The 26,569-nt window shown below is 40.0% G+C and overlaps 2 long non-coding RNA genes and 1 pseudogene across 2 annotated transcripts in view; 2 read left to right on the forward strand and 1 right to left on the reverse strand.

Moving 5' to 3' along the window:
* LOC118522004 (uncharacterized) overlaps positions 1 to 11,501 on the forward strand; it is a 37,054-nt gene extending 25,553 nt beyond the window's left edge. Inside the window, exons 3-5 of the long non-coding RNA XR_013446696.1 lie at positions 8,884 to 9,011; positions 10,385 to 10,474; positions 11,017 to 11,501. This is a non-coding gene — a long non-coding RNA (uncharacterized LOC118522004). The remainder of the gene's footprint in view (positions 1 to 8,883; positions 9,012 to 10,384; positions 10,475 to 11,016) is intronic.
* Positions 11,502 to 18,421: 6,920 nt separating this feature from the next.
* Positions 18,422 to 20,719, forward strand: LOC144381458 (uncharacterized). Its single transcript, XR_013446697.1, has 3 exons — positions 18,422 to 18,590; positions 19,339 to 19,511; positions 20,603 to 20,719. It is a non-coding gene; the product is annotated as an uncharacterized LOC144381458 (long non-coding RNA).
* Positions 20,720 to 23,090: 2,371 nt separating this feature from the next.
* Positions 23,091 to 23,537, reverse strand: LOC118522003 (nuclear transport factor 2 pseudogene; annotated as a pseudogene).
* Positions 23,538 to 26,569: the final 3,032 nt, after the last annotated feature.

Below are 26,569 nucleotides of genomic sequence, written 5' to 3' on the forward strand. Positions count from 1 at the left end.
ATTAAAACAGAAACAAAACTTTGCAAATCAGATTTTCAGGATTGCATTTTCCTATGTGATATTTTAGATTTCTAGTTTTATTCTGTGATGATTAGTTGTTCAGATTGGTTCATATATACATTTGTTCTAAGCACTATAAATTTCTCTTCCATTCTTCTTGTGAATGGGCATCCATGTCTATTTCATCTGAGGCATAAGCAGATGGTCAGCAATTGTCACTAATAGCTCCTGACATGCTGAGAGCTCTGAGACAGGTTATTGTCTTGGAGTGGAACATATATCTGAAACATATCACTCGGAACAAGAAAGAAATGTAACAGTAGGCAGAAATCTAGACTCGATTAGTGTGGCGCTAACAACTCAGCTTTTGAACAGATTAAATGCAATTAATACTCTGTTCCCTGGACAACCATGGTCTTTGTATCAGAAGTCTGCTGGGATATGATCCAGTGACTACTCTTTTATAGCAGTTTTGACAGATGATATCATATTTTATATGTAAATTTATACTTTTTGATATTTAATTATAATATAACAATTCCTGTTTTAAACATTCATCCCATAGAGCATGTTGAAGAATTACAAAATAATAAACCATTTAAAAAAATCTTTTTAAGAGATGCTTTTGACTCATTCCAGCCTAAGCAGCTAAGAATTTTGGACCAACGTCTGGAGATACTATGAGGGCCAACTGTTGCATTCCCTACATCAGAAGCAGATGTTCTCTTAGCAAACTCATCAGTAGAGTACAGCTTCTGTTTCTTCTAGGCTTAAAATTCCTTGTAAATTCACTGTTCACTATGAACCATCAGGGATTATTTTTCTCTGAAGTTAAAAGCCCTGCCATTTCCTACCCTAGTGAGGAAGTAAACTCACTGCCTCCAAATACACAGTTTTTATAAAGAAGTATATCCCAGGGGGGGCCTGGGTGGCTCTGTCGGTTAAGCATCTGTCTCTTGATTTCGGTTCAGGTCTTGATCTCAGGGTCTTGAGATGGAGCCCTGCCTCAGGCTCTGCACTCCGCGGGGAGTCTGCTTGGGACTCTCTCTCTCGCTCTCCCTCTGCCCCTCCCCACCCAGCCTGTGTTCGTTCACTCTCTCTCTCTCAAATAAATATTTTATTTTTAAAGAAGTATACCTCAGGTTATGTTTCATGATCAATTGTTGTTGCACAAACAAGGTCTATATAATCTTTTAAATCTCAACCGAACAAACATCAGTTTTTTGGAAGTCTCCTGGGCGAAGGACATCTTGGGAGGGTGTCTGGGTGCACCAGTGTGTGTGGTGGAGGATGGCCGTGTTGACAGTGGCCAGCACCGACCTTAAAGTGGTACACGTGGTTCTCGGGCAGGACTGCGAGCACCTGGCTCCAACTTCCAAGTCTCTTCCACCAAAATACCCAAGCTACCTTGCAACCCCACTTGTCACGCTATCTCGGTATTTAAAATGACACCAAACTAATTTTCTCCTCTTCGCAGGTCCTAGATGGGAATTGCATTTTATATCAATTTGCATTTTAGTCTTAAACCAGGAATGTTCTAGACTTTTTTGAGGGGGAGGTCTTTCCGTTTATTAATGATTTTACCAAGTTCCCCACGTGACTGTTAGATTGCCAAGCCTGGTTGTGTCCCGCTGCGGACCCATCAGAGGAGCGAGGCGCCTTCTCACCCACCAGTCAGCCCGATTTACACGCCGAGCCGCAGCGTACGCACGCGGAGGCTGGCCTCCTACCCGGAAGCTGGTGCTCCAGAAGAGCCTATTAGCCATCAGGCGAGATGCTCCCGACGCCCTAGATTAGTTCCAGCAAGTGAGAGACAATCTGCTGCATCCTAAGTGGGAGAAGACCGGGAGAAAGGACTTAATTTAGCTAAGGAAACTGCGATTAAAAAATAGCAGAGCCGAGGCTCTGGCCTCCCTCAGCTCCGGCGCCTTCTGCTTCTCCTCCTTCAGCCTTACTCCTGGCACGTCTCACACTCAGTGCTTGGTCTCTACGTTGTGCAGATATTGCTTAGGGAGCTCCAGACCTCGTGCTCCCCACTCTCTGACCCTGACTCCATCCTGGCTCATCTTCCTGGGCCTGAATCGCCCCTCCCAGTCCTGGGGTGCTGGCCCACTCCCTCTCCCCAGCACCCCCTTGCTGTGTGTGTGTGTGTGTGTGTGTAAGAGAGGAGGGAGTAAACAACCTACACAGGGACAGACTCTTTGCTGATTCCTGTGGACCTGAGCGTGCCCTCAACTGGCCTCCAGCGTGCCCAAGTGAGTACTGGGCTCGCTGAGCTTCCTTCCCATCTTACACCTGCTCTGCGTGGCACATCCCACGGCCTTCTGCCCCAGACTGGGGGTGGCTCTCAGGAGCCAGGCGGGGCCGGTATTGCCTTGGGGTCCGGACCAGGCAGAGCGGGCAGGCCGAAGGGAAGCACCTCTGACTGCGCATGTGCAGCCGAGGAAGGCGGGGCCCAGCCTGATGCTGGGGGCGGGGCAAACAGTCCCCGACCTGGACCCCCACCAGTGCTCCCTCTTCAACTGCTGCTCAGACCTCCACGTGGCAAAATATCCAAGCGCTCTCCTTTCTGATGCTCATTTTTTGCTCCAGTTATTGGCACTGTTTATCCATGGATACGTCGGGATCAAGTCCAAGTTTAAGAAGGAGCTTGCCTGTGCTTTTTCCACACCCAGGCACCCAGGATCACCTCGAGCTGGGGCAGCATTCTCCAGTCAGGAGTGCTAACACATGTTGTGGTAATAATTCGTGAAACTATGGCTTGTGGAGTGCTCCTTTGAATGATCTCCTTTGCACTGATGAAGGCCATCCTTGGGATGAATGTTAGACAATCCTGACCTGCCTGAGGATGGGAACTCACTGCTATTTTCAGGGAGGGCCCTCAAGTTCAAAGAAAATCAGCCCTGCAGCACTTGTTGCTTATTTACATGACTTAAATTGGAGCCAACCCATTGTGCCTAGGGCAGCTCCAAATAAGGTCTAAACAATCTTTTCCATCGGAGGCTGCCAGCTTGCTGGGTGACACCCTGTTAATTCCAGTTTGGGTCTGATACCAGAAGCACCATCATCATCCTAAGGCCAGAGGGAAGGTTTTTAGCTCTTATGGAAACAAGAAGGATGTAAAGATGGAGGGGATTCTGAAGGGATTGAGCTACGAGGTCAGCGTTTCAGGAAGAGAAAGACACTGATGGACTAAGGAGAATGAAGAAAAGAAAGACACAGAAAAGTGAAAAATCCGATTTGCACAACCTTGGGAGCCATCTGACACTGGCGAAGTCACTCCGTGGAGCTGCGTGTCCTCTGGGACAAACACCAAATGTCAAGTAACAGGCTCATGGTCTCACATGTTTCTCTTCCTCTAATTCCCAAGTCGATGCCTAATTGCCTTGAGTTCAGGAATCAGAAAAAGATATTCTCTGCCGGTGGCTAAAAAATCTTTAGGACTTAACATATGCCGTTGATGTATAATAGTGAATTTCATAACTATTCAGAAAAGCAATAGTGTATGTCAACCCAAAATGAAGACAAATAAGTTAGCTTCCTTAAACAGTAAATAAAGAACAGCACATCCGCTGACCTTCCCTTTTCTTCTTTTGCCGTGTTATATACTGATAACACTGGCAAATAACTGAAGGCCCAAAGTGAGACAAACAGATTTTTAACTCTGTTGTTGCAAAATCCACTGCATGTTTTAGGCACTATATTTTCAAACCCAGGGTGAGATTCCATAGGTTTATGATGCACCTCTCTATAGTTTTGATTATATTCTCCAAGAGTTTCCATTTTTACGCTAATGAGAAATATTCAGAGTGGTGTGGAGAAATGTAAGTTTAAATTCAATCCAATTGAATCATCTCATACAATTCTATTGTTCCAAGCTGATGCGTGATTCCATACACAGGAAGTTTATTTAGCACATACTCCAAGAAGTCATTGATCACACGAGCCAATTCTGCAGGAATAGGAAGACACTGGAGAGTGTCCATGAGCTCATCAGAAGGACGTGGTGAAGAAGTCAACTACAAAGTGATTATGTACCGCAGAAAGGCTTCAGATTCAGAGGAGAGAACATCTTTGTGTCCCACTTTGGATCAGGCTCTTCACTGAGTATTATTCCATTTGTAGCTCTTTGCAGTTCATCCCATTGCTATCCTCATTTTACAGATGGGAACACTGAGGCCCAGAGAGCTCTGTGACTGAAGCTGGCCAGTGTATCAGCCGACCGATCCATGCCTCCCAAGTGGCCTGCCCCCAGCAGTGTCTGTCCCCTCTGCTCACCCCTGATCCCTATGGAGGTGGCTTTGTGGCCAGGTGACTTGGGCAAGAAGCACTTGAGAAGTTACATATTTATCCTCTGGTTTTCCTTATCCTTTTAAGGTGATAATATTTTTTTGGACAGTATCGAGGTGCTCTCGATACCTTACATGAAGATACATTCACTCCTGGTGATTACCTATAGCGACTCCACCCTCATATTGTGTGTGTGTGTAAGTCAGTCCAGGGCATCTGGACATCTGGTAATCACATGCAGTTGGCTGCTTTTCTTTGCTGATTTTTCCATTTTGTTTAATACAGACTTTTGAGAATTGAGGTAATTTTTCCATAACGGTACAAACCAAATAGATGTTTCTAAAGTACGTAAATAATTTGAATGTTATTCAAATCTCTAGATAATTTAAATGTTATGAAAATATCTGGACAACTTAACTATTATTAAAAATAGATAATCAAGACAACGTATTTCCATATGGGACTCAAGTGTCTGTATTTTGCTTTACTAATGGAGTGTTACCTATGCACTGTTTTCTCAAACAGTCTGGAAGGTTTAGGGTGCCTGAGGCGAGGGAGCAGGTACTCATCTCAGCTCTGGCCCTCACTGGGGTCTCCACGGACATGTTGCTGGTTCTGACAGACGCACGCGTGAGGGTCACCTTGAGAACTGCTGTGGAGGGCTGATAAGATAATGTAGAAGAAAGGGCTTGAGGACTTCCAAGCACCTTTCAAATATCAGTCCCCATCACCCACTTCACCGAGCAGTTACCTTTTATGTGCTATGGTACCGTCCCCTCCTAAACCATGGCCACTGGGTAACGTGTTCCCGATGGATGCTCCTGACTCCACTGATCGCCTCGGACGTCTAATGAACCAGATACGGGTGTCTGCCAGCCCTTTTGTGCATGCTGCCTTCAGCATCTGGATTTCTGGTAACATGCCAATCTTAATGAAGTTGTCTTGTTGTTTTCTAAATACCTTTGGACACCTAAGGGCATAATGACTGAGCTAGGGTGTATGATAATGATAAAATATGGCACGGGCTGGACGGGCTGAGGCTTGAGTGAAGTTGGACACGACCTGCTGAGATTTCTTCATGTACGATCTGCTCTTTTTAGAAAGGATGGGGCAATGGGAGACCGCAGGTCTTTTGGCATTGACTCCTAAGAATCCTAAATCTACGAGACAACATTAATTTGTATTGCATGACTCACATTGAATCAGAACAAGTTTGTATTCAAGAATCATGCATTCCCAGTTAATTAATCGCCCTTGTAAATGTTGGGGTGGATTATTGGTTAGTCACACACAGTTTTTGTTCCCAGAATGGACGCAGGTGTGCCCCTCTGGTTCACTGTATAATTTTTCATGCCTGAATTGGCCTGCGCGCTTTCTGCTATTTCCTACACCCTCTTCATTAAGCTCTGTCTAAACACTTAACTGTCCAAGTGTGTTATTATAAAGCAAGACTATCCACAAATATTTCAAAACTGATTTAGGTGGTGTCTCTGCACTTCCTGGCTTGAAAAGCACCTAGTCCAATTCCCTTTGTCTTACAGATAGGAGAGCAATTGAGAGACTGAGGAAGTCACCTAAGGCCAGAGCTTGTGATAATTAATGAGATCTCCCCTTATGACAAAAGCAGGGGGCCCTGTGGACCAGAAGAAAAGGGCAGATTGATGCCTCTTATTTACATACTATAAACCCACATTTATAAGAAGTGGAGTTCCAGTTCTTGAGGAAAGTAATTTGCATGGTATTTGTTGAATGATTAATATTGGTGCAAATGGGCATCTTATCAAATGTTACTCAACTTCATGTCCAAAACGGTTCAGAAATTTACCTCAAAATTTTAGAATTCATTCAAAAATACCCTCATACTAATCTTTAAAAATAATTGGTACATTAAAATTATTGAGAGGTATCTGAGGCCACTTCTAACAATAAAATAATTTATCATTATGCCATTTTCAGAGCTGGTAATTTTTCTGCTTTACAGACATCACTAAAAGCATTTTTTAAGATAGACAATTGAAGCAAAAAGCAGAATCAAATATAGAATTTTTCAGGAGAAAAATATCAAAGGCTTGGATCATTCACTTTCTAATATATAGTCAGATATTTATTCCTACAGAAAGATATTTCTGGCACCAATGAGTCTGAACTGTAGTTTGGGTACCTTCTGGTGTTTCCAATTATTTGAAAGAAAAGGCATCATCAAAATAATTTTTTAAATGAAATTCAGCTTAATTTTCTTTTACCTAAAAAAATGGGTACCTAGCTCATAGACCCTGTGAAATGGTGGGGGGATGGCTAGCAGTGGCACTTCCTCCAGATCAGCCCAACCCGGAGGGACTCTCAGTTCCAAATAGGCTAGGTGTTATTTCTTACTCAAAAAAAAAAAAAAAAAAATTGGTTTTAAAATACATTTTGAAAGTACCTTATTGGTGCCCAAAACATCACTCAAAATGCCAAGTGATCAACTTTCAGGCAATCCACGTTAGTTTATATTCCGTTGTTAAAGGAGAGAACATGTAGCACCTGCAAATCAGAGGGCAGACTGTTATGGGTTGAATTGTGCCCCCCCAAAAAAGCTACATAGAACTCCTGACCCCCAGTACCTGTGAAAATGACCTTATTCTGAAATAGGGTCTCTGCAGATATAATCAAGCTAAGATTAAGGTGGGTGCCAATCCAATACGGTGGGTGTCCTTATAAGAGGAGGTGAAAAGACACTGACACACAGGGGGAAAGCCAAGTCATGACAAAGGCAGAGACTGGGAGGATAAAGTTGCCAGTCAGGGAATGCCAGGGCTTGGAGGCCACCACCAGAAGTACGGGGGAGGCAAACAGAGTCTCAGAGGGACCATGGCTCTGCTGACACTTGATTTTAAACTAGCCTCCAGGGTTGTGAGAATAACACATTTCCATTGCTTTAATCCACCCATTTGTGGTAGTTTGTTACAGTAACCCTAGGAAACTAGTACAGATGCTGATTGATTGTTTTTAGATACAAAATATGGTGGCCATTTTGGAATGCACAGGAGAAAAGACAAACTTGTAACAATCACAACATAATTGTACATCTACTTGCAGCTCTTGCATCTCAGAATTCTTAATACTATGATCAATTTTTTAAAACGTTGCTCTCTTTTTCTGAAATTATTCACTTATTTCTCCATCTGTAACCTTCAGATTAATTTTAAGCTTCAAAGCATCAAGTTTTCTGATTTGAAATGTCTACGTTCACCATGTCATTCCTAAAAGGGGTCATCTGTGTCTGTTTAGTATTTTATGTATTAAATACTCAATAATGTCCAGTTTACAGGATAGTTGTCTCTTCTGTAGGTATTTCCTAATGTGGATGTCCTATTTCTCTCCCTGAACCAATTTAAAGAGAACTGTGACATCACCATTACTTACTGTTATGGGTTGAATTTGTCCCTCATAGGGACATATCAAAGTAGTGACCCCTGGTATTCCAGAATGTGATCTTATTAGGAAATAGGATGTTTGCATAGGTAAACAAGATAAAATAAGATCATTTAGGTGACCCTGATCCAATATAACTTGTATCCTTATATAAAGAGAAGACAGATACTCACAGGAAAGGCACCGTGTGACAATGGAGGCAGAGAGAACACAATGGTAGAGTTGCAGCCAAGGAACATCAAGGATTGCTGGCAATCACCAGAAACGAAGAGAAAAGCATGGAACAGATTCTCCCCTAGAACCTTCCAGAGGACATGGCTCTGCTAACCCCTTGATTTCAGACTTCTGGCCTTTAGATCTGTGAGAAAATATATCTCTGTTAAGACACCCAATTAATGGCACTTTGGCAGCCTTATAAAACTAAGACACATATAAAGTATAAGAAGTCTTTGTAACTATTTTATAAGAAATAACGAGAAGTAAATTATGAAAGTCCTTGACCTTTCTATTTCCAAAAGCATAATCTTAAACATTAATTTTCTAAGAGATCCAGAAAATGCCATTTTCAAGTGGTTAGTGCATAGAAAGTTGAACAATAATCATTGACTTACCTGTGCAGTGAAACTGTGAAGAATATGGAAGTTTGGGAATTCTATGGGCCACAAATGAGAGGCAAGGTTGTATCGTTGGTCCTGTATGTGCATGTGCAAAATTTATTTTTTGATGTGCAAAAAAGTCACCAAAATATTCACTAGTTTTCTGCTCATTGTCTCAATAAGACACTTTGAACAATTCATTTAGATACAGCAATTATGAGCCGGAAAGCAAAATTACTTTTTCCAAAATAAGTCAGTATTATTTTTAAAAACATTAAATAACTTGTGCCATTGGCCATGTCTCTGTGTTGCTGATCTGTGTGCTGCAGCCCATGTCTCACCACTAGAGCGAACTCCCTCCTAGAGATCCCTATCCTGGGACGTGGCCAACATCCCTAAACATGCCTCCCTACCCTCTAGAGTCTGCCCTTTTGTTTCAAGGCATAGATGACTTGTCCTTTGAATAGTCCATCTGAGGACACCCAAAGAATTCTGAATTTAGGATTTTTTTCCAAGTTACTAGAGTCTTCCCATTCATTTAAAAAAAAAATAATAAAGTGACTATCCTTAGTGCTTCCTTTAGGTTGTGAGTTCAATTAAGGAGAATGAATGGGGCAGTTTTATCTCCAGTGCTCAGGACTGCTCTGGACACGTGGTTGATAGTGAGATCAGAGGTTGATGGAATGAACGTATCCACGGGAACATTTACAGGTAAGTGAGGGCATGCTGGGAGATTTTTTAAAAGGCTACTTTTTCCCTCCTCCCTTCCTTCCTTCTCTCCTTCCTTCCTTCCTTCATTCCTTCCTTCCCTTTCTTTTCCTTCCTTCCTCCCTCTTTCTTTCTTTCTTTCTTTTCTTTCTTTCCTCTTCCCTTTCTTCCTTCCCTAATTCTTTACTGTCTCTTTCAATCACCATGACCACAGTATTTGCTGAACACCAAGGATTAGCATTATAGACTGAATTTTGGTCTATTGACTTAAAAAAAACAAACAAACAAACTTGGTAAAGGATACTTTCTCAATTCTGCACAGAAAACTTGGTCATGATTTGTATATTAAAAACCAGCAAAGACTTGAGTCAACAAGCTTGGATAGACTTAGAAGCATCCCCAAACTTCTGATTCACATGGATTATAGCAAAGTGAAAGCCTGTGCCTATTTTATAGAAGAAATCAGGAAGATGTTGGGCAATACAAAATAATGATATTTTATTATTGTTTTCTCAATAAAAATACTTATTAATTTACTGTTAATTTGTTTTTATTGGTTTTTTTCTTGCATGAAAGGGTGTGTTATTAAAAAAACAAGCAATGAGAATGACATTTAATACTCAGAGTATAGGCACAAATTGCCCATTATTTGTCAGAAGAAGCAGTAATTGGATCTTTTCTTAGTCTTTCAAAAAACTTTAATATCTTGGTTTTGCTACATCAAGTATAAGGAAATTATCTTAAGAAGCTTTCCTTTTTTTAAAAAAGATTTTATTTATTTATTTGACAGACAGAGACACAGAGAGATGGAACACAAGCAGAGGGAGTGGGAGAGGGAGAAGCAGGCTTCCCACTGAGCAGGGAGCCTGATGCGGGGCTCAATCCCAGGACCCTGGGATCATGACCTGAGCCGAAGACAGATGCTTAATGACTGAGCCACCCAGGCGCCCCTTAAGAAGCTTTCTTAGCAAGGACAAAATAATGCATCTTTATAAATAGTTAAAAACACTTATCCTGAATCTTAAAGTGTGTCAAGAGGAAGATATTCATTGAAGAATGAATAGTGCTCCATGCAGAAGATTAAAGATAGGGGTGAAAGAAAATTCTTTCTCTCTCTTTTAAATCAAAAAATAAATTTGTTTCTTTTTAAAGTGTGTTAGCATTTTAGTGCTCACTTGCTCTCTTTCCTCTCTCTCTCTCACTCTCTGATATTTTGTTTTCATTCTGTGACCCTTCTGGTTATGCTATCAACATCTGAGTCATGTGTGCCAAAAACAAAACATCATAAAAATTCCCCCCAAAATTTCTATGACTTGAGCATAACCTTTGAAAGATCAGAGTGATTAAAACTACTGTGTTTATATGTACACTTATAGAATATGCCGTTAAGGTCAACATGAGGACAAAGGAGAGCAAGAAAAAAAACGGAAGATGACCCAGAAGCACTTTGGAAAACTAACAAATCAGTAAGTCCAAAGGGTGTTTAGAAGTGAGATGAAAAGAGGCTTTACCTGTTTGGAACTTTGATTGCTTGGCAATGATTATGCATCAGGAGAAGGGACCAAGGAGCTGGGTATCAGCTCAGGGCAAGAAGGTGCAGGGATGGACCAGTGAGGCTGGCCGTGGAGGAGCATGTCGGAGTTTCGTATGTTTCCTGACTTTCATGGCCCTACATTAGTGTGAAGCTGATGAACGTGGTACAAACTGTGCCCAGGAATATAAAAGTGCAAAAGGTCCAGAGAATATGAACTCAGCTGGAGTTACTAAGCCTGAGGAGGTCCTGTTCAAAGGGATTCAGTGTGGGCTTAAGCAACCCCTTGTTACCATAGGTAAACTCGATACCAAGATGAGAGCATAGGATTTATGCTTTAAGGAAAGGGAGAAGGAGAAAGAAAGAAAATCATCTTTATTACGTGACTTCTGTGTATGTGGCAGACATTTGGGCTAGGCGCTCTAGGTTCGTTAGTTACTCACCTTTCAAAACAAAGTTGATATGTTTTCTTTGCAGGTGAAGGTACTGAGGCTCCATGAGGTTAAGGAAAATCCTTGATGTCGTACAACAGTCCAAGTGGATAAAACTCCTGAGCCATTCTTTTTTCTGGACTATTCTTAACTTTTTTTGTTTTCCCTTCCTCTCGCATGGCATGTGACAGATGACTGTGAGTGTCTGTGTGTGGCTGTCTCATAGGGAATCCTACCTGGAACCACACCCTTTCACATCTACTCAAGGAAGCATACTTGAACCTATGGAAGTAATGCCATTTCAAAGAGGTAACCTTGATCGTGTTCTAACAAAAATGCCAGCTACCATTTTTTTGAGTTCTTACTCTGGCCCAGGCAAGTAACTCGCTTGTAAGTGTTCTCTCTTTTAATTTTCACACCAGGCCAGTAAGGGAGCAAAACTAGGATTAGAAGCTAAGAAGAGGCAAAGTGCATTTTAAATCCGTATTTCTAATTCCAGAGTCCCACTCTTCATTGCTTAATACTGCAGAAAATATATATATATGATGTATATGATATATATTGATATATAAATAACAGTGGCTAGGCACTTCCTATATATGTAATAATTATTTGCTGTATACATGAAAAAATAAGTGAAAAAAATCACACAAAATATAAGCCACTCTCAACCTTTGATGTTGTAACTGTTACTGTTAATACCGTATTTGCCGGAGTTCTGGTACTTAACACCAATGCACACTTGTGTCTCAAAACTGGAGCTGAGAAATTTTCCCTTGGTCTGTTTGCCTTCTTTCTAGGGTAAGTGCCTGTAATTTGCTGGCAGAGAAGAAGAAAGCTGGGGCCCAAGACAGCAGTTGAGACGGTGTCACTGGGAATTACTGTCTTACCCACACAGGTTATGTTTAAGAACCTGTACATATCTGGCTGGGCTTCAAAGTGATGGCACAAATGTAACGGGGTTCTTTGCTCTGAGGCAGCTTATTTTCCAGGATGAGAGAGAAGGACAAATAAGCAAAAGGTTCTACTGTGTTTTGTTGAGGGTTCTTTTTTTAAAAAATTAAATTAAATTAAATTAAAATTCAATTATATAACATATAATGTATTATTAGTTTCAGAAGAAGAGTTTTGTGATTCATCAGTCTTATATAATACCCACTCATTACATCATGCACCCTCCTAATGCCCATCACCCAGTTACCCCACCCTCCAGCGCCCCCCCCCCCCCCCCCCGCCAACAACCCTGTTTGTTTCTACTGTGTTTTGTCAAAGGTTCTTAAGAGACGGTCCAGTACCACCTCAGGAGAGAAGGTGCAGTGACACAAAGGAGAAATTAGAACAGGGATCAAGGTGAAAACTTGACTTACGAAGAGCATTGCCAGGTTTAGCAAATAAAAATTACACGATGCCGAGTAAAATTTGAATGTCACAAAAATGAAGACTTTTTTTTTAGTATAAGCATATCCCAAACATTGCATGAGATGTACTTAACCTAAAAAATAACCCATTGTTTATCTGAAACGTAAATTTAACTGGCATCCCATGTTGTATGTATCAACCCCACTTATGGGTGAACTAAAAGCCAGTTAAATTGATTTATAGGACTTATAGTGACTTCTAGATCTAATTTATACTCTGAGTTCCTCACCTTTATTAAATTTTTTTAAAATTACTGTGTGCACTATTATAGCAAGTGTCTGGTGCAAGTTTGTAGAAATATGGAGAGAAACCTGTATATTCTCAATTGCGAAGTCGTACTTGAGGTATTGAAAATAATCCTAGAACTTTTCCTCAGCCGAAAGCAAAAGACCTGATTTACCAAGATGCTATTGGATATCATCACTTAAATGGAGCACTAGGGAAAGTTACAACCCAGTGAATTCTAAATCCTTTCCCGGCCCAGAGACTGATACAGCGAAATAAAAAAGCAGTTGGAGGCTCAATTTCTTACTCACCTTTGAGAATATTGCCCAAATGCTTCTTCGAATAGACCTAGGTTCCTAATTTTCTCTCTGAAGTTTTATATTGCCTCATGTTTCACTAAGCCTTCTTTTATAGATGGAATAATTAAGGAGGTAATAATGGTTAAGTGACTTGTCTGAGATCACACCTTGAGTCACTGGCTGAGCGAAGAACAGAATTCACGGTTTTGAGTTTTCCCTCCCCGCTTGGCCCCTAGGGCCCTGCCATCTGGTTTCCCCCAGCTTTAAAATTCACACAACTGCTGAAGACACCAGCTTCACCCATGATTGAAGAGACCAGAAAGCCTGAGCCTTGAGTGCTGTAGGGGGAATGTAACTCAGTTCTGAGTTTAAGCATCATGCTGGACCAAAACATACCCTGCAACCTCCTTGGGAACTCAGTGGCCCCAAAAAGACACAAATTCCCTTGTCCGTGAGAGAGTACACCAACATCTATAGTCCAAATTAAAGAAAAAGGAGCTAGAATTTCTCGCGTTTCTGTAATACTTTACTTGAAGATAAATGTTTATTTGGAAAATTGACCTTTTTTAGTATCCACTTGTCTATAAACCCTACTTTAAAGAGAAACTGTAAGTTGGATGGGCTAATTGGAATGAACTTTAAAAGTAAACACATGCTTTTATGTGGTTTTCAGTTTCCTTGTTGAGTCAGTTCTTTTCCCTCGCCCCAGAGCTTGTGTGGATGACACACGTGATAATACTGTGTGCGAATCAGGATACCTCTCTTTTAAATGTGTGTGCCCTCATTTTCTTCCCCAGGAAATTGCACAATGCTGCCAATAATTACTTTTAAATAATTTTAGAAGAACAATTTCTGGCATTTTATTCTATGCTGCTACCTCCAATGTGTAATGTTAATCTTTTTTCTTCCCCTGTAGTAAAAAGGTTACATTGTTCCCAAGTGTACTTGTCTCTTTCACAGCTTCCAAAGAGAATCCGCTCCAGGCCATGGGGAGAGATCACCTATCTATTTTACTCATATCTATGTGGGATCACTCATGTCGAGAGAACAAACTAGCCACTGTTTTAAAGGCCTCCCTCTGGCTTTTGCCTCCCGAGATTGCACGCAATAACCTTGTACGAGTCCGTCTGCAGCGGGCTAGCCATGCAAAGAAAGTAATCTAGTGAAGGGAAAAGGGTCTTCTCTGGACTTTGTGTCCTGCATTCACAGGTAAATCAGTCGGGCTGGTCAGTGTTACAAACCTAAGCCATCTGGGTCCTCAGGAATTTTTCTACGCCCTTTGGCACTCCTATTTTATTGCTTTTCTTTAGGACCTCGTAGGAAAACAGGGGATTTAGGCACCTGGGGGCACTTTAATCCAAGAGGCAGGTGGAGAAAGATGTCTGAGCCTTCCACCTCATTTTTCCCGACTATGGAGGTTGGATTTATCCCCCCGGCTTTGAGATTTGGGACAGTCTCAAGCCATGTTCTCTCTTGCTTCACAGAACCTCATTGTTTCTACTTGGCACTTTTGACTCAGAGAATGCTAGAGAAGACTTTTGATCTCTTAAAATGTACCCTTTCTTCCATGCACAGTTTTTTTTTTTTTTTTTCTGTCCCTTTATACTTTTTTTAACCACTATACTCTAAAGCTGTGGAGAGTGCTTTGAGACAGAGATGCACCTTGTTGGTAAACTTTTTTTTTTTTTTTTTTTTGGTGAGAGAAAAGAGAGAGCATGTGGGTGAGCTGGGTGGGGAGGGGCAGAGGGAGAGAATGTCAAGCAGATTCCATGTTGAGCCAGGAGCCCGATGCCGGGCTCGATCTTACCACCCTGAGATTGTGACCTGAGCTGAAATCAAGAGTTTTTTGCTTATCTGACTGAGCCACCCAGGAGCCCCTTGTTGGTGAACATTTCTAATGGGACATTCCATTGGTGATTCGAAGGAGCTGTGCCTGGAATTATGTACATATATTACATATATACATAATTATGTATATATATACATAATTCCATATATGTACATAAATATATATAATATATATGTATTATATATTTTTATATATATTATATATATAAAATACATGAACACTTTTGCTACATATGTAATATATTCATTTTTGCTTTCTATAAAACAAATGTATGCTTTTGCTAATTAATGATTAATATGTTATATATAAAATATACCAGAATTTATTTCTATGTCATGAACAATCTCTTTCTTTCAAACTCAACTTCAGTTCAGATATGGGTTAATTATAGAAAATATATTTTGTCTGTAATTAGATATTTCTACCTTTACCTTTACATTCACATTAGGTGAATTTGGGGGGACAAAAGAAAAATATAAAGTAGTTCCATAATGAAATCCCAGCATTGATATCTTTTTTTTTTAACTTTTTTATTATGAAAGTAATATACAAATTCTGGAAAAATTTAAAATATGGAAAAGTATAAATGAGAAAATAAAAATGTCATTATCCTACTACCTAAGGGAAAATGTATGTATATACATGAATATGTATACACACACACACACACACACACACACACACACAGGTAAAGTTGAGCACCTGGGGGCACTTTAATCTAAGAAGCAGGTGGAGAAAGATGTCTGAGCCTTCCACCTCATTTTTCCCAACTATGGAGGTTGGATTTAGAGGAAGGGGCAGACCCTGGTGAGCAAGTACATTTAACTGTTTGAATCTTCTATTTCTTTTTCGGATATATCTAGACTGCATATCCTAGTGTGGCCCAGGATCTAAGTTCGGGCTAACAAAATCGAGAGTGGGAATAATACAAGCCACTTCCAGGACTGGCCCATTATACAATGCGGTGTGATCCTCTGCTCTTTCTTCCCTCTGTTGCTGGCTGGGTATGGTTGTCCAGAGTGACCTAGAAAAGTAACCTGTTGAAGATGGCAGAATTTCTATCAAAATGGGTCCCTAAACGACTGTATAAGGGAAAGCTTCCTAACAATGTGATTTTACATGTTAAGAAATAATTTTCTGTTTTTGGAAGTCTGGCAACATCAAGACTTATTTCATATAGCAACCTATGTCACTTTAATATAGATCGTAATTAATCATCGTTCATTTCTCTATGGCTTCTTTCACATAAAAATGTATCATGAATAGTCTTCCATGTCACCATTTGTTTCTTGGTTGTTGAAAGTATTCAGTGTTTGCCTGATCTTGGATACTGCATACTCAGCTGAACTCCTGCTGTTGATCATTCGTATTGTTTCAGCTTTTCACTATTGTCCCTGTCTTTTGGAGTCTGTTTGTACACATCTCTGGTCCTTTCTGTAGGAAACATTCTTAGCTTTGGAATTGTTCCAACCGAGGCTTGCAACTTTTTGTAGCTTTTATGTATTTTCCCTTTATTTAGCTTCAGAAAAGTTATGCCTATTTCACTCTGATAAACTGTACTTGCTAATACTAATTGGCGTTTTTATTCCTGTGGGGATTCCTCGGCTGAATTCCAAGGGTTGGGGTCACCAGATAACCAGTATCTGATTAATTTCTCATGCAATTGGTAACATTTGAACAGTTTCATTTGGACATAGATAGAAAAGGGGATCTCAAAGTCATTTATTGGCAGAATTTGTAGGAACTTAAAGTTCAGTACCTCCTCCAAAGAAAAATAACAACTAAATAGCTTCATTTGGAAGTTGTTTGCTATGACTGGGTTTACCATAGGTCCTTCTTCCCCTTCCTCTCCTGCTCCCATTAATTCCCCAACCATCCCCCCGTCCTCCAGGGAAGGGGTGATAAGACTCTCTCACACTGGAAATTACCTCATTTTCTCCACTGTGTCCTACTTATTTTCACTATTTTTTTTTTTACTAAGAAAAAAGTTTATGTCCTACAATTATCACTACTTGTGTTGAGTATTAAAATGTGCTGAATAGCAATAAAATCCTTAAGAGACATGATCCCCAACTCACATGGTACATTTTCTGTCTCTCTGGGACTCTATCTGCTTTATCATAATAAAGAGGCTTGTATATTAGAATTTTATAATTTCTAACTTTTCAGCTATGAGTATTAATGGAGAAAAAATATAAAGTTCTATTTTTTCTATTCAATGAATCAAGTATCTTATTTTTGTCAGTGAGAAACAAAAATAAGAACACATAATAATAAGAAAATATAATAAGAAAACAAAAGAATAGGAATATAATAATAAAGAATAAGAAGAAAATAAAATAATAGATGCCCACAGATACCTTTTATTTCTTTTTCCCTTTTAAAAATGTGTTGCTCTCTGATTACATAACAATAAAATATATAATGAAGTACTTTAGCTTCTTATATTTTTAGTAATTGAGGGCCCATCCAAATTAGGAAGAATTCCTAAAGAATCTGTAAGTTCCTAAAACATTTGATATTCATTTGTGTTGAACTTTTTATATTTATTTTTATTTTTATTTTTATTTATTTATATTATATTGATATTGATATTTAGAAACATGATGCTAAATGTTCTGTGTGTCATACTAATATTTAAATGAATCAAGAGGTTCTGTTTTTTGTAAATCTCATCAAGTGTCATTTTATCTTGATCAAGTCTGCCAAATAATTCCCCATACTTCCTTAAGAACTAAGTCACATATTGTGTTTTTATTCAAAAAGCCTTTATATTGCAGTTAGGACTTTGGATCGATTTTGCCCAGAGCTATATGTCAAAGATCAACCCTTTTATTAGTCTGATGTGAATAAGGGTTATAATTATAATCTAATGTGATTGATTTATGTGTATGACTTTTCATAATTTATAATAGTCATATTATCCCTTTGGATTTCATGTAACATGTTCAGTATAATTTTGAAATAAAAGAGGAGTCTGTTGAAAGATGTCAGATAAAATTATATTCTTTTCCCAAACACATCTATACCTTTGGGGTTCTGAAAAACAGTGAGTCTGTCCAGGACAGTGAATAATGCAAATGTTAAAATCCCAGCATTCACTCCACCAAAGTGGTATATAAAAATCACCCACTAAAGTCCAGTTCGGTTGCTTCTCTGAAAGACTGGATCTGTTTCAAGATGGAAAACTAAAATACATAAAAAATAAAACTAAAAATGATTACATTAAAGCAATTGCATTTCATGAAAATAACAGTCAAGTAATACAGAGTAAGAGAAGAAAATAATCAGAATAAAAAAACTTTAGCTTTGTAAAGCAACTACAATTACTTTAAAGCTTCTCTCAGAGTTTCCTGGTGGCCAGGAGAAACAGAAAATCAGATGTTTTATAGCTCCCCTCTTCTCATAAAAGAAAGTATATTAATTAGTCAGGAGAGGCAACTTTGTGCCTAATCTGAGTTTTCCCACATGTCTTTTATAAGGAATATTGAATGTCATGGTAAAGGCTGTCTTCAAAAGCAGTTTTACAAAAAAAAAAAAAAAAAAGGCAGTGATATTCCACTTATGCCTATATGTTCTAGCCATCTTTTATAAAAGCTGCTAGCACAGTGTTTGGCCTCATGAAGACGTGAAGGTATTTATCTGCCAAACTGTCGGCACCTAAAAGAGTGATTGGCATTCTTTTTTTTTTTTTTTTTAGTGATTGGCATTCTTAAGCCACCTGCAAAGTATAGCCCCAATGTTGTAACCACGAGAGAACGCAGTCTCTGCAGTCACCTGCATTCAGCCCCAGTTCTGCTCCTCGGTAGCTGTGGGACCAAGAAAAAGGTACTAACCAGCATCTCTGTATGGGAGTAATTTGCCTGGAGCGTGTCTCATGCATATTAAGTCCATCAAGACAGTTTAATCATTATTATATTTATATATTAGTTTTATTATCAATATGTCTTTCAAAAGCAGAGATATTCTCTGTCGTCAAAAGTATTCTAATAAAGAATGATCCATGACCAGCTAGACAGAGCTGTCTCTTGTTTCCCTCTCACGGTTGGCAATCATAACATGTTTTGAACAATCATATTCTATTGCGTCAAAGTCACTGTGAAAAAGATTTTCAATAGGAGAGCAACATTTGTAATGCTTGTCACATCTTATTCCAATAGAATGTAAAAAATAAAAAAAGAGGGAAAGAAGCTGTGTTTAAATACACAATGATGTACTTTTAAAGTGCAAAATAGAATATTCACGGTTGTAGGCAGGTTGTAGTGGAATAATGACCTCTTTATAGTATGCGTCATTGTGTCACAAGCTAAAAGGCCAAATGACAGCCATAATGAAGTCTGGGGATATAACATGTCATTTCTCTCACTCCTTTTTGCCCGGAGGTGTCATCACTTAGATCTTGGAAATCCTGGGGCCAGACCAAAATTCTTCTGCCGCCCCTCACCCACATCACTAAAATCAGCTTACCATCCATTTGCCCAGGACATATGCAAGGATCTAAGGCAAAATGTTCTATCCTTTGGACATCAGTTAACTCAACTGCATTTGAAGCACAAACCTGTTCTCTGCTTCACAGGTGTGCTGTGTTGATCAAGCAAGACCTGCCCCCGTGACCGTGGACTGACATCATGATAGAAGAGGGTATAGTGGGGACATGTCTGCTCACCCACTTCGAGTGGTTACTAGCCGGGTCAGGTTCTTCATTTAATCCCCTTGAGGATGAGCTTCATTCTCTTTGTGACGTGATGTGTAAGTATCCATCCCACAAAGTTATGCCCTTATATTCAACATATGCTGATTCTTTCAACACATATTTATCTAATGCCTATTGTGTGCCAAGTACCGATTTATATACTTAAATAATGATGTATTAGAAATTGACCTTGAGGAGGACATCATCATCATCATCACTGCAACAGCTTATACTTTTTCCTGCAGTCATGATATACGTGACTCTGCTCTCACAGGGATTAGCTCATTCTGTCCTCACGTATTTCCACCTATATCACTGTGCTGGTAACACCATTTTACAGGTGGAAACCTCAAGGCTCAGAGAGCTTCAATGACTTGCATATTTTCACACAAAACCAGTGTGCTTTGATTATTATGAAATCCTGTTCTCATATCCTCAGTGTACTCTAAAGGTTTTGGGGTGGGACACTCCTAGAGGCCAGGGGGTATAGTCAGGGATATCCAGGCAGAGGACGTGGACCCCATTCCTGTTTTATATAATTATGTGAGCAGATGGGAAAGGCTAATGACTTTTCGTCCCAGTTGCATTAAACAAGATTAAAGATGCTGACAAAGACTTAAGATCTGTGCTGAGGACTTCAGATCTCATTACCCATATCCCAAGCCACTGTCTTTGACTTGACATCATTCTTCTGGTCTGTACTATGGATTGCATATGCCTGTGTGTATGTGTAGGTGTGTGCACTGCTGTCCGGTTCTCCCAATGATGTCACAGAGCCCTGAGGCCAGCTCCCAGAAAGTTTTGGTTTCCTCTTTATAGGACCCTAGAACTGACTGCAGCCTTTGGGTCTGCAGCTTGCCCTCTTAGGACCTGCTACTTAATTAACTGTTGATAGACCATCTGCGCTGTTCAGAGTTTCACATGGCATCTGCCGTGATTCACCTTGGAATCTTAACGTTTAGAAATATTTATCTACTCATGAGCAAGTTCTCAGGTAAACAGCAAGATCCAGGCATGAGCCATTATAGGACTGTAGGGAATAAAAGAGCTGCATTTGATTAGTTTTAGTTTAGAATTGGGAAAGCGAAAAATGTATAGTTAATATAATTTGGAATTCTTCTGTTTGTCATATAATCTTTCTACACAGATTCTAGAGCACAGCACTGCATTCAGGTGTTTTCCCCTCGCGCTGCTTTGTATTCAGCCTTATTGCTTTAATGTTGTTCAACTTCAAAAGAGTTCTGGCAATTGAAGAGAATAAGATATGCAGGCATGTTGCAAATATGTTAACTACATTTTCAATATTACCAAAAAGATATTTATGGAAAACATATTGTTTTGTATATATTTTTTCTAAATGGGTTGAATGACGTTTTCCACTTGCACCCCAATGGTTCTTTGTAACATAAGTCATATCCCAAACTGCTTGCCGTTGCTATCACCCTGCAGAGGATATATGTCATACATTTTCTCATGAATAAGTCTTCAGTCTGTTAACACAGTGAGCTAGTAATTGAGAGTGAACTGTCTCAAACAGGCACATATATAACAAATTAAAAACAAATATATGTATACACACACACACACACACACACACACACACACACACGCACAATGTGCTCCGGATTACTTTAAATCATACTGTGGGTCACGTCTGTTTGTATAAGTGGTTTTAAGAAATTGTAAACAAGAAATAATATAAATCTTTAGCTTTCCTGTAGAAAGGCTCTTGGATATACTACTCTCTAAGCAATTTGATTCTTAATTTCTTAAAGCCAGTACATTTAGAACATTCTTCCTAATAAAAATAGACCATGACATTTGTCTATTTTCTTTTCGGAGAAAGAAGATGTAAACTCAATCTGTAAAACGTAAATAGCTTAATTTAGAATTACTCAAACGTGTTTGAAGAGCCATTGAAAAAGAATTTTAAAGACTTTTTAAAGATTTTAATGACACTAGAAATGGATCATAAAGATGTATAATGATACTATTCAAAGTTCTATATTGTTTTTGTCACTTTCTTCAAAAAAAATAGACTCTTACTCTCTGTCTTGGTTTCTTAATATCATGCTATGTGACTCTGAAAATCATCGAGAACGTAAGTACTGTTATTGCCATAAGCCGCGTGGTAATAGACACGAAGTTACCCAACCATAATGCATCACTCTCGACAAATGACATGTCAGCTGAACAGAAGGAAAATGGGCAGAAGTACTATGGGACAGCGAGGATGACAGTGACGAGGACAACAGTTATGATGATCAAATCAACAACCAAAAAGTAAGGTATCATCCTAAAAGAAATGTGGTGCTTAGGAAATTGCTATGTGATACTAAAGAAAACACATTTGTTTTTTGTTTTTCTTTTAAAGATGAAAGCGGTACTTTTTTTTTCTGAGTCTATTTAGCATACTTCAACTTTGACCTGACATAACTTCTAGGTTTTTAGAAGTACTTAGCCAATCAGCCACGATTTTGATGAATTATGACAAGGTTTTGATCAGCATTATTAAAGGGCAAGGTGCTTCCCTTGCTGCTTTGGGGAGCTTTTGGGTTCAGTTAGATGCTCTCTGACCATGTACACACGCCTACACCCTAGTCCTTTTATTTACTACTGGAAGTGGTTTTTCCAAACAAATTTTCTTCAATTTTCCCTAAGCTGTCTCTAAACTTCTTATAATGTTAAAAGCAGAATTAAAAGCGATCTTGGAATTCTGAAATTTATGTTACAGAGAAGACTAGTTGTACTGTAATTCTAAGGCGAAAATATACTTTAGCAACAATGCACTATCTTCTTATAGTGAACACATGGGGGGATTTCTGTAAGTAGTATTGCCAAAGGCTAGAATTGATTAGACTTTTTTTCTTACTAGTTTTCAGAAAATAAATTTAAAATAGTGAAAAATATTTAAACAGTACAAAGGTTTACTTTTCTTGGTTTTCTTCTTCCTTAATAGACAATTCTTTTTTTAGAATTATTTTTGGTTTTTCATTTACTTGCTGACATTGTTGGGGAAAGAGGCATTGAAAGAATATTACATACACTGGAAAAGAAAATTTAAGAGTTTAAATTATCTGGGATGGGTACTAATGGGAAGGGCACAGGACAGTAAAATGATCAAGGACTTCCTTCCCTTTCAGGGTCCATCAGGCCTGGATTTGAATTCTGGCTCTTCTGCTCATAAGTGGGAATCCCTGGAGTAATTGAATTAATTTCCGTTTGGTGAGCCTGAAATGACAGTAAATATGGTTACTTATCCAGCAGAGATGTTACCACATTCTTTGTTTTACAGGGATTGGGTTTGTTTTGCTTTGTTTTTTGTTTTTTGTTTTTTTCCTTAAGAAAATTTTCATGGTTTTGTTTTGTTTTGTTTTTGTATAATATGGCATTGAAACCTCTGAACAAATCCATATCTGGCCAGTGAGGCAGATGCTTTCTCCTTCACGTTTTTGGGTTACTGAGCAACTTGTCAGCAGATTAAAACAAAAATAACAAAAAAAGACAACCTTTTGCATGACTTAAGTCTTTCCAAGGCAGGTGCTAGAACAACACGCACTTCTGTCGGCTGCGAGCAATCCAGCCGCGCAGGACACCTGGAGTAGATGCGCGCTGTGCCCGCTCCCACTGCGCTCCTGCTCGTTTGTGGCTGGTCTGCAGAGCATCTGGACGCTTGTGCGCAGTGTCGGGAAGAGGAGGAGGAGGAAACAGCAAGAATGCTAGGCTGGGAGGAGGAGGTCAGCCAAAGTTGTGCAGGGCAAGCCCGAACATGCCGCTGGTGCAAACCCACGCACCACTGATGTTCTTATAGTGGGAACATCTAGTGGAAGCCCATGATGGGGTCTTCATCGCCTTGAGCTGGCCCACGACTAGGCCGAGGATGCACCTTTCTGGCTGGGCTGCTGGTCCCACGCTGTGGTGCTGTGCTGGATTTTCTGCAACAGAAAGCTAGGCAACTTCTCCACAACGGCAGCTTCCCCTGGGATTGTTGTCCCTCCCATGGTTCTGGCGTTATGAAATAACTAGTAGTAATTCTGAACAAAGCTGGATCCAGTCTGTTCCCAAATTGGCTTGATTCCCATTATGGATCATCATGGGCCTCCCCTGAGACCTAGTGCTGACTCCAGAGTGGGCCAGGTAGCCCTTGCCCATCCCCTGATCCTTGGCAAGCGGGAATAGGATGTGGGGTGGGGGTGGGGCGAGCGGCTAACCCATTGGTAGAACTGGTGGGACGACTCAGGCAGGCTGGGCTAGGCCACACGGGGAGGGCCTGGAGATCCCCCATCCGGGTGGTCTGGCACAGGAGAGAAAGGCTGGGCCCCTGCACAGTGCGGTGGGATAGGCACCTGGTTGTCCCTCTTGTGTCCCCCCATAGCCCTGGCTCTGCACAGCTTTTGGGGGATGGGGCCCAAGGATGCACAGCGGAGGCTCCAGGTGGCTCAAGCTCGGCTCCTCCGGCCCAACCCGTACTGAGGACGCTAGCCCCAGCACTCACCCAGGGGCTGGCACTGATTGGGTATTTTTATTATCAGCTATGCATTGCATAAAATGTCTAATGGAACTGGTGTATAACGTCATGACTTGAGATGACAAATAAATAGAAGGTGATTTTTTGGTAGATTGTACAGTAGGGCTGTGGTGGAAATTATCAAAGCAATGACCTGATTCTATTCAGTAACTTCTAGATGTACCCCAAAGGAGAGAATCGGAAGACATTAAGAAGCTGAGTTATCCAGGGATGCCCGGATGGCTCAAAGCTTAAGGGTCTGCATTCGGTTCAGGTCATGATCCCGGGCCCCTGAGATCCAGCCCCACACCGGGCTCCCTGCTCAGTGTGCTTCTCCCTCTGCCTCTGCCTCTGCCCCTCCCCGCCCCTCCCCACCCCTCCCTGCTGCTCCCGCTCTCTCTTTCTCAAATAAATAAACAAAATTAAAAAAAAAAAAAAAAAAAAGCTGAGTTATCCATTGGCTCCAGGCTGACTCATGGAAGAAATAGCAAAGAAGGAGAATTAAACTCCCAATGTTCTAGATAGGATTATCGCATGTTGTGTCAATTTCCCTTTAGTAGAAAACAGCATCTGTGGTTAACTGGGAAGCTCCCTGTGTTAACGGAAGAAAGTTCAAAATGTGGGGGGAATGATCATGGGCAGAATGGGGGAAAAGGATCCTACTCAATCCCTAAAGAGAAGCATTTGAATGAGTAAAGGCAAATGGCTATAGCACTAAGAAGTGAGGACTGAAATTAGGAATGGAGAGAAATCAATAGCTTTGTTGTTTCCATAGTAGGTCAACTCTGTTCTTCTTTTGGGGTCTTATCCTCTTGGCTCTTCCTTTTGGATTGCACTGTTCTGCTCACCTCTCCCTGGGAAGTCGGTATGTTTGGTAAACTAAAAGGGTGAAGCTCTCCTCCCCTTGAGAGCTGCTGCCTAATACTTTTCCTACCCCTACCAGAAGGATAAGTGGTACCAAGGTAACAGGCAGAGAGATGGAGATTTGGGGCTGCATACTCTTTTTGCAACTACTTTTTAGTCCACTGGGGTTGATCTTTCAACATTATAGAAGTGCTTCTCCAACTGAGCTTGCCATATGTGACATCATGTGCTGGTGTCCTCAAAGCCACGTGATCAACACACTACATTTTCCTGAAAGATTTGGAGGTGGGGGAGAACAATTTATATCACAACGAATATGGACACATTATGACAGAATATTTGAAACTCACATAAATTTTCAGGATAAAAACAAGGCTTCAAGAGAATGTTATATGTTCAGTGTGATGCATTAGACTCTGGGGATGATGGGGATGGTGTTGGGGAGGTCATGGAGGGGAGATGAGGAAAATGCTTGAAAGTCAATGTCCCATATTAACAAATGGTACATATTTGTGTATAGTGTACCCTTTAAACTGTATCTATTGGGAACCCAAGTCATTGTCATGGCCAAGACAGAAATATTCATCCTGGTCACCATCATCATGACCAAATATTATGTATGTAGTGATGCTTGTAAAATATAAATCACAGAACAAATAGAAGGTTTTCTTTTTTAAGATTCATTTATTTATTTGAGAGAGTGTGTGTGAGCACGGGGGGACAGAGGGAGAGGGAGAGAGGAACTTAAGCAGACTCCTCACGGAGCCCGATGCTAGGCTCGGTCTCACCACCCTGAGATCACGACCTGAGCTGAAACCAAGAGTCCGGTGCTTAACTGACTCTGACACCTAGATGACCCGAAGTTGTTTTTTTTTGGTTTGTTTTTTAAAATGGCTCATCTTTTGGTGCTTAATTTAAAGCATTCTAGGTTGGTTGATTTATCTTTGTTAGAGAGAACACCCTTTAATTAAATATTTCTTTTATAAGACCTGCGAAGGTGTATACATACATATGTGTGTTTGTATAATTAGAATTCTAAGAAAATCAGTTCTTTCCCTTTTGTAGTGCATTCTCAGGTGAAGCTGTAGCACGTGAATGGGCATCTAGGCTCATAAATAATGGAATTACAGTGCTGATAACAATTTACTGTCCACGTGGTAGATCCACAATTGTTTGGATTAGTTTGTTTGTTTTCATCTGCTGATACTTCTCCATGAAAATTTTTTTAAACCTGTGGAAATAGAAAACTGGGAGAACTTCATTTGACAAACAGATGCCTGAATTGTGTTTCTCTACTCTTACAATGTTTATAATGCCTTAAATGTTTACACATGCGTAAGGTACAGGAAATTCTCAAAACGGTAACAATTTGTTTAGGCTGATCTAATTGGTTTATTGGCTTAGAGACAAGAGCTTTTGAAAAGCACATGTGGAACATCTTAAGGATTATTATTCTTTTTAAGTTTCAAGTAAAATGGAGACAGTAGTGCTTGACGAGTATCTCTCTAAGCTAAACAAGCACCACTGTGCAAATGTCTAAGAATATGGTGCGTGTGAAGGATTAACATCCGTCTCTTACCACTAAATATCTCCACGTAGGCTCATCTCACCTCTTTTATCACATTAATTGCCACCTAATGACTCCTGAGTCTCTTTTGCTCTTCCACCTTCCCTGATCGTTGGACAAATCTTTTTTAAAATAAATACCATTTGTATCATGTCATGCCTTAGCCTTACAACCTG

The sequence above is a fragment of the Halichoerus grypus genome, chromosome 4, assembly GCF_964656455.1.
Source record: "Halichoerus grypus chromosome 4, mHalGry1.hap1.1, whole genome shotgun sequence".
NCBI lineage: Eukaryota > Metazoa > Chordata > Mammalia > Carnivora > Phocidae > Halichoerus > Halichoerus grypus.